Source organism: Heptranchias perlo, unplaced genomic scaffold (assembly GCF_035084215.1).
Source record: "Heptranchias perlo isolate sHepPer1 unplaced genomic scaffold, sHepPer1.hap1 HAP1_SCAFFOLD_60, whole genome shotgun sequence".
NCBI lineage: Eukaryota > Metazoa > Chordata > Chondrichthyes > Hexanchiformes > Hexanchidae > Heptranchias > Heptranchias perlo.
This window is the reverse complement of record NW_027139623.1, coordinates 1,628,264-1,650,465: the sequence shown is the minus strand read 5'-3', so window position 1 is coordinate 1,650,465 and position 22,202 is coordinate 1,628,264. Positions and strand designations below refer to the sequence as shown.

The following is a 22,202-nucleotide window of genomic DNA, read 5'->3' as shown; positions in this document are numbered from 1 at the left end:
TCCGTTCCCCTATCCCAACTCCCAACAAGACCCGTACACCGATCACCCATGTGCTCGGTGAATTACATTGGCTCCCATTAGTTTAACCGCTGTATTAACGTGGGATAACTGTAATCAATAGGTCAGTCTCTTCAGACAGTAACCAGCCCTTTCATAGATACAGTGGGTGGCTCTGAAAAGAGCCTTTGGGTTATCAGATTAAATCTTGGCTGCTTTATTTGCTCTTGGTGCTCACAGTGCTGGTTTTCTTCGGCAGCAGCACGGCCTGGATATTGGGCAGCACCCCGCCCTGAGCGATGGTCACCCGTCCCAGCAGCTTGTTGAGCTCCTCGTCGTTGCGGATGGCCAGCTGCAGGTGTCTGGGGATGATGCGGGTCTTCTTGTTGTCCCGGGCCGCGTTGCCGGCCAGCTCGAGGATTTCAGCCGTCAGATACTCGAGCACAGCAGCCAGATAGACCGGGGCTCCGGCACCCACACGTTCAGCGTAGTTCCCCTTTCGCAGGTGCCTGTGAACACGGCCCACAGGGAACTGCAGTCCGGCCCGGGATGAGCGAGACTTGGCCTTGGCCCGAGCTTTACCGCCGGTTTTTCCTCTTCCAGACATTTCCACAATCTCACAAACACTTTCACAAAGAATGAAGAAATCCTCCCGCACTCGCCCTTCTTATACCTTCTGGAGGAGTGCAGTGGGGGCAATTGTGATTGGTCCATCTGTTCTCAAACTCATTGGTTCACCGAACAGCCCAATCAGAGAGCTGTTTTATTCACCAATCAACAGCCGGCAATGAGAAAAGGCGGAAAATACCGAACTGAACCGCTTTTTTGAAATTTGAAAAGCCCGCCAATATATTTGTAACACAAGAAGCGGATTTAGTAAATAATGTCGCGTAAAGACAAAGATTTAAAAATCTCTCTCCTTTTACTCTGTTATTCCACATTTCCCGTCACAACTTCCAGAGTATTTTACAATCCGGTTAAAATCCGGCTTCATTTCACCGTTCGCTTTCAATCGGGCGGGAATAAAGTCCCATTTTGTAACGGGACAGATTCCAGCTCAATCTTTGTAAAAGTAACAAACCACAGATTGTGGATTGATCCCTGTTCACAGGAGCTGCAGCGCGATCGAAACCGGAGCCGAGACTCCTGGTGTAAGAAGTCGAACAGTGACAGATCCTTTAGACTATTCTGTACTCGGTGTGAAGTCCCTTTCAGGGTTGCTGTTTTACAAAGGATTGCGGTTCTGAAAGTGATATTCCCGAATAATGAACAAACAAACGTGAAAAGGAGACAGAAATGACTGAAGTCTCATCCACCGCCTCAAAACGGCTCTGATGGGGCAGACACGGGGGAAGGGGTGGAAAATGAACGGGAATGAGAGGATCAGGGACACGTTTTTGGTTATTGGGACTAAATAAAAAAGCGACACACAGATTAAACCGGGCAGTGATGATGAGAATCTTCCAGATTTCAAGAGAAACTACAAAAACACAAGAGTTATAGAGAGACAGTTAGTATCAAACTATCTACAGTAAAATGATTCCATACAGAGGTGTCGGTACAGCGTCTTCAGAGAGACTGTGGGTGGCTCTTAAAAGAGCCTTTGTGTTTATTTTTTTTCAGTACATTGTGGAGTTTTACTTGGAGCTGGTGTACTTGGTCACCGCCTTTGTCCCTTCCGACACGGCGTGCTTGGCCAGTTCCCCGGGCAGCAGCAGGCGCACGGCGGTCTGGATCTCCCGGGAGCTGATGGTGTGCCGTTTATTATAATGGGCCAGGCGGGAAGCCTCACCCGCGATGCGCTCGAAAATATCGTTCACAAAGGAGTTCATGATGCTCATGGCCTTGGAGGAGATGCCGGTGTCGGGGTGAACCTGCTTCATCACTTTGTAGACGTAGATGGAGTAACTCTCCTTCCTCGACTTTCTCCGCTTCTTGCCGCCCTTGGCTGGTGCTTTACTCAAGGTTTTCTTGGCGCCCTTCTTGGGAGCTGCTTTCTTGTCCTCAGGCATTTTCAAACTCAATTTCAGACCCAGAAATGACCCAAATCCGCTCCGAGCTCGGATTAAATAGGCAGCCCCACAGCCCTATGGTAATGAGGGATGGGGGAAGGCAATGATTGTGATTGGGACTGATGTCACAATATTTTTCCTTCATCGATCTGATTGGATAACTGAAGAAACCAATCAGATTTAATACCTGCCACCAATCACAAACACGCTCACTCTGCACATTGTCCGGTTTCAGCAATTTGTTCCGAACTGTTGCAGTTCTGCTTCCGGCCAGTAGATGTCCCCAAACCCCGGGTCATTGAAGTTTGCAGATGAGAGAGGGACAGAAGATAAACTCATTCTTCACATTATATTGCACGGGTGGGATTTTCAAAAACTGGGAATGGAGAACATTTTATTGATAAAACATTAGTTGTAATGCTGTATTAAATGCTTGTAATGAATTTAGGGGGTATTATCTATACTGACTTTAATAAGCTTGCTGAAAGGCGGTGCAAATGGCCTTTGAATTTCCATATAGAAAGGTGTGAGGTGGTGCATTTTGCTCGGGGGAATAAGGAGGCCACATACTGCTTGGAAAATAAGAGTCCAAATGGAGTCGAAGTGTAAAGGGATTTAGGGGTACAGATTGACAAATCTTTAAAAGTAGCAACACAGGTTGATAAGTCCATAAAAAGCAAACACAGAGGTTTGTTTCTGGAGGAGTAGAATTGAAAAGCAGATAAGTTATGTTGAACTATAATTTAAACTTTCAAACCTTCTGTCAAATTGTTAAACCTTCCCTTTCTGAAATCCGTGCTGACTATTCTTTATTATATTTTCGGTTTCTCGATGTTTTTCTATTGCAGTCATGATGTGGAGATGCCGGTGATGGACTGGGGTTGACAATTGTAAACAATTTTACAACACCAAGTTATAGTCCAGCAATTTTATTTTAAATTCACAAGCTTTCGGAGGCTTCCTCCTTCGTCATTTTCACATCGTTCACCTGACGAAGGAGGAAGCCTCCGAAAGCTTGTGAATTTAAAATAAAATTGCTGGACTATAACTTGGTGTTGTAAAATTGTTTACAATTTTTCTATTGCAGCATTGAGTAAAAGATTCCATGATCATTCCGACCACCGGCCTTTAGTTAACTGGTCTATAGCTCCCTGGACTTGTTCTATCTCCTGTTTTAAAATATAAGAATCACATTAACTGTCATCCAGTCCTCTGGCACTATTCCTTTTTGTGATGATTTTTTCTATATATGTAACAGTGCCTCTGCTATCTCTTCCCTTGCTTCATTTAATATGCACGGATGCAATCCATCTGGACCAGGAGTTTACCCACCCTTTCTAACTTAAATGTCTTGATATCTTTATTGACCTCTTCCTCTAATATCATGTTCACCCTGTTAATCTCCCTGAGGCAAAGTAATAATTCAATATTTCTGGCATTTCGCTGACGTTATCTGTTAGTTTATCTTGTGCATCCCTTCGTGGCCCTCAGATATTCTGATTTTCCTTTTGTTATTTTTGTGCCTGTGGAATAATTTACTATTTCTTTTTGTATTCCTTGATAATTTGATTTCGTAGTTCCTGTTTGCTTCCCTAATTGTTTTTGTGACTTCTTCCTAACCTCTTCCCATTCGCTTTTGCCATCACCTTATTTAATATCAAAGAATGAGAAATTCCATCAGCTTGTTGTGTCTGTTCAGGGGCTGATGTTTGGGAACTATTTATTGTCTATGATTAAAGTGCCAGAAACCAAAAGGGAGCAATTCAGTCCGAAACTCCAGAGAAACACTCTATTTCTCCCTCCGAGAGAACTAAGGTGCTATAATGGTGAGTATCGCTGCCTTCCAAGCAGTTAATTCCAACAGGTTTGAATCCCAGTTCGCTGAATTCAGAAACACCAAGACTGGAACCGAATTTGATGATGTTCAGAGCGATAGTGTTTCCAAAACACAAACGGGTCAAATTTACATAAAAATACTTTTAAAATTCATTTATTTCTCCCATAACGTTGAATTTAACTCTGATCCTTTGTATTATTATGTGCCCTGATCTGTACAGTGGATACGGAACACAATTGCCCGGATTCAGTGAAATTAATTGATTTTCTGAAGACTTTCCCTCTGCTGATTCCCGTTCCTTATTTCAATTATGTCGGATTAACCTTTCTGATCGAAAGAAGGGTCATATTCCTGAACCGTTAACCCGAGCTTCCCTTCTCCACAGATGCTGCCGGACCTGCTGAGTCTTTCCAGCATTTTCGGTTTTAATTTTTTCTATATTTTATCCCTTTCACTTTTGACGGTCGCCGTTGAAACTTGCAGATTTGCGCTCAGTTTTTATTTGTGTTTCAGTTCGGTTTATTTGAATTAATATAAATCGAGTCCTGAGAAATCAGACAGAAATCTTGTGCAATGTGGAGTGAAACATAATGGGGCAACTTTCGAATGAGCAAAACAAAAACTTTATTATGAATCAATTGTCTAATTTTTCACGGACAAAATATGAAAAAGTACGAGATTAGAAGTTACAGAGAGAAACTATTTCCTCACATTACACATTGTCCTGAATCTGGAACGACGAAAGATAATGTGAATTTGTTCCACTCTGTTACAGTTCTCACTTATGGCCAGTAGATGTCAGACTACATGTGAGTGTGGGATTAATTCTCTGTCTGTCAGTCTCTGTTACTGTATGTGAGTGTGATATTCATTCTGTATCCGTCAGTCTCCAGTACAGTCTGTGAGTGTGGGATTCATTCTGTATCTGTCAATCTCTGGTACTGTATGTGAGTGTGATATTCATTCTGTATCCGTCAGTCTCCAGTACAGTCTGTGAGTGTGGGATTCATTCTGTATCTCTCAGTCTCTGGTACTGTATGTGAGTGTGGGATTCATTCTGTGACTGTCAATCTCTGGGAATGTGTGTGAGTGTGGGATTCATTCTGTATCTGTCAATCTCTGGTGCTATCTGTGAGTGTGGGATTCATTCTTTGACTGTCAGTCTCTGGTATTTTATCTCAGTTTGGATTCATTCTGTAACTCAGTCTCTGGGCAAAGTGCAAGTCTGGATTCGTTCTGTATTCTTATTTCAGGTTACAGTATGGTGTTTCAAACTGTATCTTTAAGTCATTAATGTATGCAAATCTTTCATCTAGCATTAATTTGTAAATATGGATACAGTTTCGGATTTTATTTTAATCAAACAACGTGTGTGAGTTTTGTTGTCGGATTACATTTTAATCTCTGTGAAGATAATGTACATTTCAATCCTTTACTGTGAAATTATTGGACTGGTATTTATTGTGTTGCTCAGTCTGGGCTAATGGAATTGATATTGTATCTTTCAGTCTGACACTATGAGATTTTTCGACTGGTATGAAATGTGTGGTTCAGACTGTACTAATGGAATTGACACTCTAACTTTCAGTCAGACACTGCGAGAGATTTTTGGACTGGTTTCTGATGTGTAGCTGAGTCTACACAAATGGGATTCACACTGTCTGTTTCAGTATGATGAAGTATGTGAATTTTGGACGGTATATAATGTGTAGCTCAGTCTGCACTAATGGAATTCATACTGTACCTTTCAGTCTGACACTGCGCAATATATTTAGACTGGTTTGTAAGGTATAGTTCAGTCTGCACTAATGGAATTGATACTGTATCTTCCAGTCTGACACTGTGTGAGATTTTTGTACTGGTATGTAACGTGTCGGACAGTCTGTACTAATCAAATCGATACTATATATTTCACTATGATACTGTATGTGATTTTTGGACAGGTATCTAATGTGAACCTCTGTCTGCAGTAAAGGAATTGATATTGTATCTTCCAGTACGATACCTTATTCGAATTTTGGACTGGTATATAATGTGTAGCTCAATCTGCACTAATGGGATTGATACTGTATCTTTCAACCTGACACTGAGATTTTTGGACTGGTATGTGATGTGTAGCTCAGTCTGCAATAATGGGATTGATACAGTGTCTTTCAATCTGATACTGTATGAGAATTTTCGACTGGTATCTAATGTGTACCTCAGTCTGCAGTAAAGGAATTGAAACTGTACATTTCATTCTGACACTATGAGGTTTTTGGACATATGTGAGTCAAATATGGGTAACATCTGAACTGGTATCTAATTTATATCTCAGTGTACACTATTGTCATGAATATGGCATCTTTAAACTCATAATGTGTGTGAGTTGTGGGCTGGTATTTAATTTGAATCTTGGAGTACACTATTGTGATTCATTCTGTATCTATCGATCAGTACCATGTGTCAGTTCTACCTGGTATTTAATTTGCAGCTAAGGCTGAACGAATGTGAGATTAACACCGTGCCTTTCAATCTGATACTGGGTGTGATTTTGGACTGGGAAATATTTATCTGCCGGTCAGCGATACTGAGTCATTGTGAAATGGGAATTATGTCTTTCTCTCCTGCTCTCTTTGACTGTTGGATTGGGATCAGTGCGCGACTGACTATTTCTGCTGTCTGAGACTGTGGGACTGATGACTTGTCTGTGTCTCTGTGCTCTGTGAGTGATAAGGTACCTACTGTGTGTGAGAAGGAGCTGGCTGCACTGACTGCTCTTTGTGCCCCGGGTGGAGTAAACTTCACACTGATTCTGGGTCCTTCAAGGATTTAACTGTAGGAAGAAAAAGTATGTCTTGTAATTCAAGAACAGGTGAAGTAGAAAATAGAAAACTGATCAATTGAATCTCTGTTAATAATCATTGTAATAACCACAAATGAAAACCAGCGATACAAACAGTGTCAGTGTCTGACTCCACTGCAGTACTGCAGCACTCAGCTTCTGCACACCAAGTGTGTTGGGCTGTTTTACAACAATTTAGTGACATCCAGACACAACCGAACCCCTGCACTGATCCATGAATGGGACTACCGATGGGGACGGGACCGTTGCACACATCAGATTTCTAATTCCCTCTCCCTTGGAATGAACAGTTCAACCGAAACAAAACAGCCGCTGTTTAAAATGAGTCCTTCAAACTTCTCACCTGATGCCTGCAATAGGTGCTCTTTGTATAACTCCCCACATCCTTTCTGTCCGGCTCTGTTTACTGTTCAGTAACAAACAGTAAAGTTTAATGGACAGGTGTAAAAAAATCAGATTTAATACCTGCCACCAATCACAAACACGCTCACACTGCACATTGTCCGGTTTCAGCAATTTGTTCCGAACTGTTGCAGTTCTGCTTCCGGCCAGTAGATGTCCCCAAACCCCGGGTCATTGAAGTTTACAGATGAGAGAGGGACAGAAGATAAACTCATTCTTCACATTATATTGCACGGGTGGGGTTTAGAAAAACTGGGAATGGAGACGAGCTCCAAGTACATTTTGTTTGACCAAACACTACTTGTAATGCTGTGTTAAATTCTTGTAATTGATTTCGGGGGTATTGTCAATACTGAGGAAGACTGGGACAAAATAAACTTGCAGAACGGCCGTGTAAATGGCCATTGAATTTCAATATAGAAAGGTGTGAGATGCTGCATTTCGCTACGGGGAATAAGGAGGCCACATACTGCTTGGAAAATACGAGTCTAAATTGGGTAGAGGAGCAATGTAAATCATCCTGAGAAATCAGAGAGAAACACTGCGCAATGTACAGTGAAATATAATGGGGCAAATTCACAACTATCGAATGAGTGAAAGAAAGACATTATTATGAATCAATTGTCTTCATGTTTCACCGTCAAAATGTGCAAAAATACGAGAGTAAAATTTACAGACAGAAACTTTCCTCACATTGCACATTGTCCTGTTTCTGTAACCATGACAGATAATGTGAATTTGTTCCGCTTTTTTACAGTTCTCGCTTACGTCCAGTAGAGGTCAGTTTTTGGTACTGTATATGAGAGTGGGGTTTATTCTGTATCTGACAGTCTCTGGTACTGTATATGAGAGTGGGGTTTATTCTGTATCTGACAGTCTCTGGTACTGTATATGAGAGTGGGGTTTATTCTGTATCGGACAGTCTCTGGTACTGTATATGAGAGTGGGGTTTATTCTGTATCTGACAGTCTCTGGTACTGTATATGAGAGTGGGGTTTATTCTGTATCTGACAGTCTCTGGTACTGTATATGAGAGTGGGGTTTATTCTGTATCTGTCAGTCTCTGGTACTGTATATGAGAGTGAGGTTTATTCTGTATCTGTCTGTCTCTGGTACCGTTTTTGAGAGTGGTGTTTATTCTGTACCTGTCTGTCTGTCTCTGGTACTGTATATGAGAGTGGGGTTTATTCTGTATCTGTCTATCTCTGGTACTGTATATGAGAGTGGGGTTTATTCTGTATCTGTCTATCTCTGGTACTGTATATGAGAGTGGAGTTTATTCTGTATCTGACAGTCTCTGGTGCTTTATGTCAGTGTGAGGTTAATTCCATCACTGCCAGTCTCTGGTGCTGTGTGTGAGTGTGGAATTAACTATGTACCTGTCAGTGTGAGTGGGATTCATTCTGTATCTGCCATTCTCTGCTGCTTTATCTCAGTGTGGGATTCATTATGTAATTCAGTCTCTGAGACAATGTGCAAGTTTGAATTAATTCCATATTCTTATTTCAGTTCAGAGTATCGTACTTGAAAATGTATCTTTAACACTCCAAATTATATACAGTTCTTTGTCGAGTATTTGATTTGATAATATGGATGCACTTTTCGATTTTCTTTAATCAAACAATGTGTGTGAGTTTTGGAGTGGTATTACCTCTTAATCTCTGAAATCTATTGTGAATGATAATGTACCTTTCAATCTGTTCACGTTGAAATTATTGGACTAGTATGTAATGTGTAGTTCAGTCTGCAATAATGTGATTAATTCTGTGTCGGAGTCTAACACTGTGAGAGACTTTTGGACTGGTGAGTAACATATAGCTCAGTCTAGGCTAATGGAATTGAAATTGTATCTTTGAGTCTGATATGTTGTGACATTGTTGGACTGCTATATAATCTGTGGCCCTGTCTGCACTCACGGAATCGATACTGTATCTTTCAGTCTAATATTGTATGAGATTGTTGGGCTGTTATTTAATTTTAGCTCAGGTGGTGTGAATAGAATTTAAACTATACCTTCCAGTCTGATCATTTATGGGGTTTGTGGACTCGAATGTCATGTGTAGCTCAGTCTGTACCAATGGTATTGATAATGTTTATTTCAGTATAACATGAGTATTACCAACATATCGAATATGCAGCTCAGTCTGCACCAATGGAATTGACACTGTATCTTTCAATCTGACACGATGAGATTTTTGGACTGGTATGTAATGCGCAACTCAGTCTGCAGTAATGTCATTGTGAGATTCATTCTGCATCTGTCAGTCTCTGGTACTGTTTGTGAGTGTGAGATTCATTCGGTATCTGTCAGTCTCTGGTACTGTATGTGAGTGTGAGCTTCATTCTGTATCTGTCAGTCTCTGGTACTGTATGTGAGTGTGAGATTCATTCTGTATCTGTCAGTCTCTGGTACTGTTTGTGAGTGTGAGATTCATTCTTTATCTGTCAGCCCCTGGTACTGTGCATGAGTGAGATTCATTCTGTTCCTGGTATGGTGTGTGAGTGTAGGATTCATTCTATATCTGTCAGTCCCTGATACTGTGCGTGAGTGAGATTCATTCTGTTCGTGGTACTCTATGTGAGTGTAGGATTCATTCTATATCTGTCAGTCTCTGGTACTGACTGTGAGCTTGGTGTATATTCTGCATCTGTGAGTCTCAGGGGTACTATATATAAGTGATGGATTCATTCTGTATCTGTCAGTCTCTGGTGCTGTATGTGAATGTGGGATTCATTCTGTATCTGCCATTCTCTGCAACTTTATCTCAGTGTGGGATTCATTCTGTAATTCAGTCTCTGAGACAATGTGCAAGTCTGAATTCATTCTGTATTCTTATTTCAGTTTACAGTATCTTATTTGAAACTGTATCTTTAATACTTTAAATTATATATAGTTCTCTGTTGATTATTTAATTTGTAAATATGGATTTCTTTTGATTTTCTTTAATCAAAGAATGTGTGTGAGTTTTGGAGTAGTATTACATATTAATCTCTAAACTCTATTGTGAATGACAATGTACCTTTCAATCTGTTCATGGTGAAATTACTGGACTGGTATGTAATGTGTAGTTCAGTCTGCAATAATGGGACTAATTCTGTATCGGAGTCGAACACTGTGTGAGATTTTTGGACTGGTAAGCAATATGTAGCTCATCCTGAACTAAAGGAATTGATACTCTATCTATCAGTCTGATACTGTATGAGATTTTTGGACTGGAATGTGATGTGTAGCTCAGTCTTCAATAATGGAAGTGATACTGAATCTTTCAATCTGATTCTCTAAGATTTTAGGACTGGTGAGTAACATGTAGCTCAGTCTGTGCTCATGGAATTGATGTTGTATCTTTGAGTCTGATAGGATATGAGATTGTTGGACTGCTATATAATGTGTGGCTCAGTCTGCACTAATGAAATCGATACTGTATCTTTCAGTCTAATGTTGTATGGGATTTTCAGTCTTGTATGTATTGTACAGCTCAGGTGGTACTAATAGAATAGAAACTGTATCTTCCTGTCTGCTCATTTATGAGGTTTTTGGACTGGTATATAATGTGTAGCTCAGTCTGTACCAATGGTATTGATACTATTTATTTCAGTATAATACTGAGTATTTACCAATATATCTAATATGTCGCTCAGTCTGCACTAATGGAATTTATACTGTATCTTTCAATCTGGCACCAGGAAATCTTTGGACTGGTCTGTAAAGTGTAACTCAGTCTGCAGTAATGTGACTGTGATATTCATTCTGTATCTGTCAGTTTCTGCTACTGTATGTGAGTGAAATTCATTCTGTTCCTGGTACTCTATGTGAGTGTGGGAATCATTCTGTATCTGTCAGTCTCTGGTATTGTGTGTGGATGAGGGATTCCTTCTGTATCTGTCAGTCTCTGGTATTGTGTGTGGGTGTGGGATTCATTCTGTATCTGTCAGTCTCTAGTATTGTGTGTGGGTGAGACATTCATTCTGTATCTATCAATTTCTGATGCTGTATGTGAGTGATATCAATTCTGTATCTGTCAGTCTGTGCTACAGTGTGTGAATGTGGGATTCATTTTGAATCTGTCAGTCTCTGGTACATTGTATGAGTTTGGGATTTATTCCATATATCAGTCTCTGGCACTCTATCGGAGTGTGAGATTCATTCTTTATCTGTATCTAATTTGTATCTCCATTTACAGTATGGCATTCAAAACTGTATCTTTAATACCTTAATGTATGAATATTATTTCCCAGTCTTTAATTGGTAGATAATGATATATTTTAAAATGTAATGCTGTCAGATATATTCAGATAATGTGGGCACTTTTTGGACTTCTATTAAATCTGTATCGATGGGAACACAATTGTGAATTAGTGTATCCTCCAAACTGATATGGTGACATTTTTGAACTTGTATATAATGTGGAGCTCAGTCTGCATGAATAGAATACTGTATATTTCAGTCTGAATCTGTGTCAGTTTTTTTGTAATGGTTTTGAATGTGTAGCTCAGTCTGCACTAATGGAATTGATACTGTATCTTTCAATCTGACACTATGAGATTTTTGGACTGGTATGTAATGTGTAACTAAGCCTGCATTGATGGAATTGATACGGTATCTTTCAGTCTGTGACTGTGAGATTTTTGCACTGGTAAGTAATTTGTAACTCAGCCTGCACTAATATAGGTGACTGTGAGATTCACTTTGCATCTCTCAGCATCTGGTACTGCATGTGAGTGTGGGATTCATGCTGTATCTGTCACTCTCTGGTACTCTATTTGACTGTGGGATTCATTCTGTATATACATACTCTGGTACTGTGTGTGGGTTTTGAATTATTTCCATATATGCAGTTTCTCATAATGTTTGTTAGCGTGGGATTCATTCTGTTTCTGTCAGTCTCTGGTGCTGTGTGTGAGTGTAGGATTCATTCTGTATCTGTCAGTCTCTGGTGCTGTGTGTGAGTTTAGGATTCATTCTGTATCTGTCCGTCTTTGGTACTGTGTGTGAGTGTGGGATTTATTCTGTATTTGTCAGTCTCTGGTGCTGTTTGTGACTGTGGGATTCATTCTGTGTCAGTCAGTCTCTGGTACTGTGTGTGAGTGTGGGATTCATTCTGTATTTGTCAGTCTCTGGTGCTGTTTGTGACTGTGGGATTCATTCTGTGTCATTCAGTCTCTGGTACTGTGTGTGAGTGTGGGATTCATTCTGTATTTGTCAGTCTCTGGTGCTGTTTGTGACTGTGGGATTCATTCTGTGTCAGTCAGTCTCTGGTACTGTGTGTGAGTGTGGGATTCATTCTGTATCAGTCAGTCTCTGGTACTGTGTGTGAGTGTGGGATTCATTCTGTATCTATCAGTCTCTGGTACTGTATGCCTGTGTGTGATTCATTCTGTATCTGTCATCTCTCGTACCATACTTGAGTGTGGGACTGAATTTATGTCTGGCAACCTCGAGTACTGTATGTGAGTTTGGGATTCCTTCTGCCATCTGTCAGTCTCTGGTACAGTATGGTGAGTGTGGGATTCATTCTGTGTCTGTGTGTCTCTGTCCTGTATTTGAGCGTGACATTCATTCTGTATCTGTATGTAATTATTCTCTCAGATTATATTATGGTATTCAATACTGTCGCTTTAATATCTTAATATTTCAGTAGTTCTTCTCATTATTTAATTGGTAAAAATGGATACACTTTAGGATTTGATGCTGGAGGTTTTAATCAGATAATTTGTGTGCTTTTTGGACGAGTATTAAATGTGTATTTCTGTGATTACTATTGTGAATGATAATGAATCTTTCAAAATGATTTGGTGAATTGGTATGTAATGTGTAGATCAGTCTGCACTAAAGGAATTGATTCTGTAACTTTAAATTTTATTTTATAAGATTTTTGGACTCGTGTGTAATGTGTATCTCAGTCTGGACTAATAGAATTGATACAGTATCTTTAAATCTCATACTATGAGTATATTATAAACTGATATCTAATTTGTTTCTCAGGTAACACTGTCACAGCATTTCTCAATCTGATACTGTACGTGAGTTTTGGACTAGCAATTTGTATTCGAATGGTACACTATTTGAATGGATACTGCATGTATTAAACTCACATGTGTGTGAGAGTTCTGGGCTCGAATTCAATAGGAATCTCGAGGAACGTTATTGGGATTCAACCTGTACCTTTCAATCGGGTACCATGTGTGATTTCTATCTGGTGTTTAATGTTGCCCGATTGTGAGATTGACACAGTGCTTTTCAATCTAAGAGTGTGATTTTGGACTGGGATTTTTGTATCTCCCTGTCAGTGGGACTGAGTTAGGGGGAAATGGAACAGTGTCTGCGTCACCTGTTCTGTTTGACTGTGGATTGAAAATGTGTCTCTGAAACTTGGGATCATTGTGGGACTGAGTACTTCTGCGGTGTGAGATTAAGGAACAGATGACCTGTCTGTGTCACTGTGCTCTGTGTGTGTGATAATGTACTTACTGTGTGTGAGAAGGAGCTGACTGCACTGTTCCTTGTGCCTCGGGTGGAGGAAATATCACATTTATTCTGGCTCCTTCGAGGGTTCGCCTGTAGAAAGAAACGTATGTCTGGTAACTCAAGAACAGGTGAGGAAGAAAATACAGAAGTGATCAGTTTAATATCTGTTAATAATTATTTTGAATATCCATAAATGTAAATGAGCGATTCAAACTGTGTCAGTGTCTGACTCCACTACAGTACTGCAGCACTCAGCTTCTGCATAACAGGTGCGTTGGGCTGTTTTACAACAATTTATTAAATCCGGACACAACCCAACCCCTCCACTAACACATAAATGGGACTACGCGATGGGGCAGGGACCTTGGCACAGGTCAGGTTTCTCATCTCCTCTCCCAGGGGACTAACCGTTCAACTGAAAGCAATCTGCCGCTGTTTAAAATATGTCATTCACACTTCTGACCTGGTGCCTGCAATAGACGATCTTTGTAGAACTCCCCACATCCTTCCTGTCCGGCTCTGTTTCCACTCTTCACTGTCCATTAACAATGAACAAGGTGAGACTGGAACTAAACCAGGAACATTCACTGCTGGTTTGGGGAGAGAAAGCAGCAATGATTTTAAATAGCAGGTTCTTCCCATTCTGTCTCCCTTACCCTGGACACACCCTGTTCACACACAGCCCGAGAATGACCTCTCCCTTCCCCCGCTCACTCCATGTTCCGGGACCAGTTCCTGATCCACTCCGCCTCTTACAAACAGCCCCCGGACTCCCCCTGACCTTCCCCCGGACTCAATGCCGATCTCTGAGCCCATCTGCGGACACGGTCCCGAAGCGATGAGCTGCTGTAACGAGGCTGCTCTTTGCTCCCTTCCCCCGGGGGCCGTGATCTCTCCATTCCCGGCTGTTTTAAACCATCTTCTTCCGCTCACTGAGGGAATGGCGCCCACAGGCCGAGCTGGGGGAGGGCAGCGCGCATGCTCTCTTCTGCACCCCACGTGTCAGCGCAGGGGGCGGGGCTGAGTCGCGCATGCGCAGATATCTGGTTTAATTCCCAATACAAAAATCGATGGAAACTTTCCCCAATTGGAATTTTTCAGAGTCTGAGCAAAGGAAGTGGGTCTGGGGGAAAGGTCAGAGGGAATGGGGTCCACAGGCAGTGCAGGAACAGGCACCAGAATGGAAAACAGATGGGATTCCACCAGTGCCTAACGCTGGAATCCAGACTGACTTTACAATCTCCAACTATTAAACTAGATGTTTCCATCCCTGCTGTTTCTCTCGGTATCTTTTGATGGAAAAGAGTCTTTCAGAGATAAAGTGGGCGGCTCGGAAATGAGCCAATTGGTTCTGTTCATTCTTGGTCCCTTTACTGATAATGAAACTTGTGACTCCGTAACTGGAGGCCGGATTCCTCGAACCAATCCTGGAGAAACATGGGAGGAAAGTGGGAGTCGGTGTATTTGCTGGGACCGTGTAGGATTAATATCTGACGGCAACAGTCCCAGATTATTTCAATCGGAATGAAACTCACGGTCACTGAGAGAAATAGAGAAGGGCCCTGAGCTGCAAAATTGCAGAGGGTACAACACGCAAGAGAGGGTTAAATGCGTGACACTGTCCCTGAGAGTGGGATTAATAATGTGTCTGTCTCTGAAATAATATCAGTGAGAGATGAGACTGCATCATCTGTCACTCCAGCTTGGAATGGCAATTGGAATGGAGAATTTTCCAATTTGTTACTGGGTGAAAACGGGACATTGCAGGTCAGTTTCTCTCTCTCTTTTGTACAACATATGAAGGTGGAATACTGCTGCTGAGCGTGATACAGAGACACTGATGGGAAGCGTATGGCTGATACTCTGCCTGTCTGTATCTCTCTAGCGCTGTACAGAAGGTGGGATACTGTTTGCTGAGTGTGAAACGGACACACTGAGAGGAAGTGTGAGAATGATACTTTGTCTGTGTGCCTGTCTCTGTCTGTCTCTTTATCTGTCCGTCTGTATTTCTCTATCTCTAGCGCTGTACATGAAAGCGGGATAGTGTTATTGAGCGTAATATGAACACCCTGTTGGAAGGTAAAGACTGATTCTGTGTCTGTGAACAGACCTCCGGTGCTGTTGGTGAGACGGTCACTGTCCCTTCTATTATGTATGAGCCGGTCTGACGGTTCATTTATCAGTCTCCAGTCCAGTAAGGAAAGGTGGAGAGAAACAGCCTGTAACTGTCTGACACTGGACTGCCAGTGAATGTTGAATTTATTCAGTAAATGGCCGTCTCTGGGTGTTGAGAATGGGACGGATAGGACACCAGTTACTTTTGTCTGTCAGTCAGTTTAGGAGGAGGGAGAGAAAGACAGAGAGACTGGAGGAGCCCAGAGCGGATAATTTGTATTATCGTCTCAACCAAACATATTGCTGAGTGTGAATAATATAATCATGTAAAACCAGATATGGATTATCACATCCACAGCTGTGATTGTCTCCTGTCCCTGAATCTGGGGACCAGACACTGTGAGGAGCGCTGGCCTCAGAGTGTTTAACAGTTACTGAGCTGGGAAACGACAACTAACCCCCGAGAATCTGCAGCACAGGCCGAGCGGGGAGGAAAGCCTGTCCCGGGAATTGTCAATCTGGCGAACAGTTTGTCCTGTGAATGTGAAGATGTGAACATTGTGTCAGAGAGACTGTGTTAAAGGGGCGGGTGGGTTAGGTTAATGTCACTGTGTTTGTGTGGCCGGTCTCATCGCCGGATTTCCAAGTCTATTTTGAGTAAAATTTTAAAAAAATCCCTGTCAAAGGATCGCCTTCCTCCCCTGCCGAGCTCCGAAGTGGAAATTTAAGGTAAAGTTTCAGATCAATTCAAGATTTCAGCCGAAAAACGAAGATCATGTCGGCGATCGGGTGAGAGAGCGCGATCAGTGCATCAATGAAACGGGTTTAAATCGAAACTGGTGCTTTTAATTCCGATGAAAGTTTTTCGACAGCAAACATACCGGTGTTAGAGATAGGAAGGGGCTAGTCTGGGACTCTGGAGTGCCCGATTTGAATTGGAATCGGGGAGTTTAAGAGGAGAGAGAAACACAGAGAGTCTGGAGGGGCCGGGAGCTGACAGCAGGATGTCTCCGCCCCGTCCGCTCTGTGCCTTTAAGTTGCTCTGTGCCGCCGCCTCTCGTTTCATTTCTGACCCAGCTCTGACTGTCAGAGAGATTTTCGACAGAGTCCCGGACATGACAGACACTGCAGCCGCCGAAACGGCACCTCCTGCCGCCGCCGCTCCACCCAAGGCTCCCAAGAAGAAGAAGGCGGTTCCCCGACCCAAGACCACCGGTCCCCCGTTGGGAGAACAGATCGTTAAGATTGTGGCGGATTGCAAGGATCGCAAGGGGATATCCCTGGCCGCGATAAAGAAGGTTCTGGCGACCAAAGGCCTGGATGTGGAGAAGCTCCGGTCCCAGATCAAATTAAGTATCAAGAGAAATGTGGAAAAAGGCTCCCTGGTGCAGATCAAGGGCACGGGCGCCTCGGGCTCCTTCAGAGTCGCTAAGAAGGAAACCCAGGCAAAAGTGTTAAAGAAGGTGAAGAAACAAGTGACCAAGAAATCTCCGGGAAAGAAACCAGCGGCCAAAAAAACAGCCGTCAAGAAATTAACGGCCAAGAAACCAGCGGTCAAGAAATCGACCACGAAAAAGGCGGCGAAATCACCAATTAAGAAGAAAGCGGCGGCTAAGAAGCCCAAGACCCCCAAGACAGTGAAGGCGAAGGCGAAGAAGGTGGAAAAGCCGAAGCCCAAGCCGAAGTCAGCAAAGCCTAAGAAAGCAGCGGGCAAAAAGAAGTAAAAAATCAAGTGCAACTTTTGACCATCTGAACCCAACGGCTCTTCTCAGAGCCACCCACGTCTCTCAGAAAAGAGCTGATCCCGGAATCAGATGATTCCTGTCCCGGGGCCGGGCTCAGATTTCAGATAGAAATCATTTCAAAAAAACCCAGGATCCTGGTGACTCGCTGATATTCGCTATCCCCGCCCCACCCCCACTGTCTGAAATAAAATAGAGAGAATGGGATGTCCGGGCCGGGCCTCACTGGAACTGGCGTGTGTTCGGCTCCATTCCCAGTTCATTTTTTCTCACAGATTCAGGGCGAGAGTCCGTGACAGGGTAAAACTGGCGGAGATCCGCCGCTATCACAATTCAAACCCCAACACATGAGATTCTCCAAATCAGCTGGAATAAAGTGTTTGTAAACTGCTGAACCCGTCTGGGAGGGGGTGTGTGGGGAGATCGAATCGGGTCTGGGACTGAAATGGAAGGAGGCGGGTTGACTTGTTATAGAAGGGATTGTATTTAGGCAGGAATATTACTGACTGTTAATTGTAACGGGGCTTATTTAAAAGCTCCCGGTTTCTGGAAATCCTTGAATATGAAGCCCGAGTCTGTAAGGGTGTGTGCGGAGCGCTGTGTTTCGGTTCAATTATCGATAAACGGTTTGAAATTGGCGGGCGGAGAAAGCTGGAGGTGGAGCTGGGAGATCAGAGGCCGCTCTCCGCTCTGTACGTCACTCTGACTCTCTCCTCCCCTCTCTGTTTAATATCTCACTCTGTCTCCTCCCCTTCCTGTCTCACCCTCTTTCTTTCTCAGTCCGGTCGGTGCAGGCTGCATAAAAACGGAACGAGCATAAGTTCGTTATTCAATCAGCAGCGATTTGAGTGAAGAATCATCATGTCTGGCAGAGGTAAAGGAGGCAAAGGACTGGGCAAAGGAGGAGCCAAGCGGCACCGGAAAGTGCTTCGTGATAACATCCAGGGGATCACCAAACCAGCCATCCGCCGCCTGGCTCGCCGTGGCGGTGTCAAGCGGATCTCGGGTCTGATCTACGAGGAAACCCGCGGGGTGCTGAAGGTTTTCCTGGAGAATGTGATCAGGGACGCGGTCACCTACACTGAACACGCCAAGCGCAAGACGGTCACTGCCATGGATGTGGTGTACGCTCTGAAACGGCAGGGCCGCACTCTCTATGGATTCGGCGGCTGAACGACTCGACCCTTTCAAACCGAACACAAAACAAAGGCTCTTCTAAGAGCCACCCACCGCCTCACAGAGAGAGCACTGACCTGGGAACGGGGAGAGGAGAGATCTCGGGATGGGGAATCAGTTTCTGATATTTAATTATTATGGGGAGATTCCCCAACACTCGGTACAGGGAGATCAGAAACAACGGCCGGGATTCTCGGCCATCCCGAGAGAAGGAGCGGAATTCCCGGTTTCACGGTATAAATGAACAGGCGGTGATACAAAATCTTTCCTCAGACATTACATTCTCCGCTCAGAGTAAAATCCCTCCTCACTCCCTCTCCCGCTGTGTCCTCTCTGCTCGGTCTTTATTTCCTGCCCTCATTCAATTATCAGTTCGATGTGAAGTTTCTGTTTGAGGAGCGGTTCACCGGGCCGGAACTGGCGGGATTTTTGAAATTGAAGCTGGACTTTGTCCCGTTCCGGAAAGCAATGACCGGGGCTTTATTCCCGCCCGTTTCAGACAGATCAGAGAATGAACCGGAATGTGAAACAGCCTGAGGTTTGAGCTGACGAGTAGGAAATAATTGAGATTATAAAGAGAGAGATTCTTAAATTGCTGGAGGGAAATTAGATTTTCTTGAAACTGTTATTTGATGCTCTGAAATTGGCGGGCTTTTTGAAATTGAAGATTAATTTCAGCTCAGCCAATTGGGGCCCAATAACTCCCGCCGTTTCGGTCTGACTGTCAGAGCTCGGTACAAACCTGCGAATCACAGTCCCGGGACGGTCACTCCCTGATAGGGTGTTGGTCGTCAGCAAATCAGAAGCCAGGGGCGGATCCCCTTTGACCCTTTATAAGGCGGCCCCAGAGCGCAGTCCGTATTAACAGTCTTTGTGTCTCAGGTTGTGTTGAGATCTGTTCAGAAAATGGCCAGGACCAAGCAGACAGCGCGTAAATCGACCGGCGGGAAAGCTCCTCGCAAACAGTTGGCTACCAAAGCGGCCCGGAAGAGCGCTCCAGCCACGGGCGGAGTGAAGAAGCCTCATCGCTACAGACCCGGCACTGTGGCTCTGAGGGAGATCCGCCGCTACCAGAAATCCACCGAGCTGCTGATCCGCAAACTGCCCTTCCAGCGCCTGGTGCGAGAGATCGCTCAGGATTTCAAGACAGACCTGCGCTTCCAGAGCTCGGCCGTCATGGCCCTGCAGGAGGCCAGCGAGGCTTACCTGGTGGGGCTGTTTGAGGACACCAACCTGTGCGCCATCCACGCCAAGCGAGTCACCATCATGCCCAAAGACATCCAGCTGGCCCGCCGCATCCGCGGGGAGCGCGCCTAAACCCGACCCGGCTTCAGCACCAAGTGCAACAAAGGCTCTTTTCAGAGCCACCAAATCGGCGATGGAAAGAGCTGTGATCTCCTGGGTTGAAATGGCAGAGCCGTGAGAAATTTGCTTAAATGGTAAATGTATAAAGTGGAGGGAACTGATGTCAGACTGACAGGGACAGAATAAATACCTCACTCACATCCAAACACAAATTTCACACATTCTTTATTCAGTAATCGCTGACACAATAAACAACTGATCATTCAGCATCTGTTGTATACATCTGGGTAAAATAACAAACCGAGGCAGACTTGTCCGAGGATGGGACGGTAAATAATGACAAGCGTCCCTGGTATTTCTGCATCCCACCCACCCAGTTAACAATTCTGACGGTTCTGGTATTTTGTCTCATTCACCAGACAAACTGCAAATTTCAATCTATTGGAGGTTGGCGACATCTGCGGTCCGGAAGCGAGTACTGCAACAGACCGATATGGATCATTTGTGTTTAACAAGTTATTGTTAGTTTCTCGAATCGGAATCAAGTCCTTATGAAATTAATTCCTGATCCTACAGACAGTAACCAGCCCTTTCATAGATACAGTGGGTGGCTCTGAAAAGAGCCTTTGGGTTATCAGATTAAATCTTGGTCGCTTTATTTGCTCTTGGAGCTCACAGTGCTGGTTTTCTTCGGCAGCAGCACGGCCTGGATATTAGGCAGCACCCCGCCCTGAGCGATGGTCACCCGTCCCAGCAGCTTGTTGAGCTCCTCGTCGTTGCGGATGGCCAGCTGCAGGTGTCTGGGGATGATGCGGGTCTTCTTGTTGTCCCGGGCCGCGTTGCCGGCCAGCTCGAGGATTTCAGCCGTCAGATACTCGAGCACAGCAGCCAGATAGACCGGGGCTCCGGCACCCACACGTTCAGCGTAGTTCCCCTTTCGCAGGTGCCTGTGAACACGGCCCACAGGGAACTGCAGTCCGGCCCGGGATGAGCGAGACTTGGCCTTGGCCCGAGCTTTACCGCCGGTTTTTCCTCTTCCAGACATTTCCACAATCTCACAAACACTTTCACAAAGAATGAAGAATGATTTCCGTATTGACCCTTCTTATAGACTGAAAGGTCATCTGATTGGTTGTTCTTTAACACACCTTATTTGCCTATTTCATTAACCAATCAGATAGCTGGGAATCAGAAGAGGGCGGGATTTACCGGCCTCAACGGTCAGACCAGGAATTTGATGAATTTCAAAAAGCCCGCCAATTTCAGTGTAGTAAAGGACCGGATTTCGATCAATGTCGCCCTGAGCACAAGATTTTAAACCCGTTCTTTTTATCTTGTCTTATTCAGCGCTACCCGTCACCAATCGCTGGAGCTATTTTAAAATCTGCTTTAAATTATGGCTCATTCTATCATCGCTTTCAAACTGTACCGTTCGGGACTAAATCCCCATTCACAGCATTCCGTGAAGGGACACGTTTCAATTTAGTCTTTATAAAAGTGACACGTTATAGATTGGTCCCTTCTCACAGGGCCGGGAGTGTTTCTGTGAAAAGACGGACCCGGACGGAGCTCTCATTCTGACCCTATTCCGCTGTGTTTCTGCAAGGGGTGGGTTTGCTGTTGATGTGAGGATTTTCACATCAGCTAGTAAACATTCGGAGACTGGATTCTTACAGTTAAATGAAACACGAAGGGAGTGAGACAGAATTGTAACGCTTTAAGAGCGAAGCAAAGGGGAAGGAGCGGATCAGTTTATGGGTTAGGGATTTCAACGGGGCAGTTACAGTATCACTTCATAATAAGATTGGAATAATATTACAGTATTAGAACAATCCTAAGTAAATATATAGGAAATGCAGCTCCTTCAGAGAGGTTGTGGGTGACTCTTAAAAGAGCCGTTGTTTTTTTTCAGTACGTTGTGGAGTTTTACTTGGAGCTGGTGTACTTGGTCACCGCCTTTGTCCCTTCCGACACGGCGTGCTTGGCCAGTTCCCCGGGCAGCAGCAGGCGCACGGCGGTCTGGATCTCCCGGGAGCTGATGGTCGCCCGTTTATTATAATGTGCCAGGCGGGAAGCCTCACTCGCGATGCGCTCGAAAATATCGTTCACAAAGGAGTTCATAATGCTCATGGCCTTGGAGGAGATGCCGGTGTCGGGGTGAACCTGCTTCATCACTTTGTAGACGTAGATGGAGTAACTCTCCTTCCTCGACTTTCTCCGCTTCTTGCCGCCCTTGGCTGGTGCTTTACTCAAGGTTTTCTTGGCGCCCTTCTTGGGAGCTGCTTTCTTGTCCTCAGGCATTTTC

At 43.9% G+C, this 22,202-nt stretch overlaps 1 protein-coding gene across 1 annotated transcript in view; it reads left to right on the top strand.

Annotated features, from left to right (window-relative positions):
• LOC137316676 (zinc finger protein 850-like) overlaps positions 1 to 22,202 on the top strand; it is a gene marked incomplete at its 5' end in the record, with an annotated part of 305,128 nt that overhangs the window by 166,392 nt on the left and 116,534 nt on the right. The gene's annotated exons all lie outside the window — the stretch shown is intronic.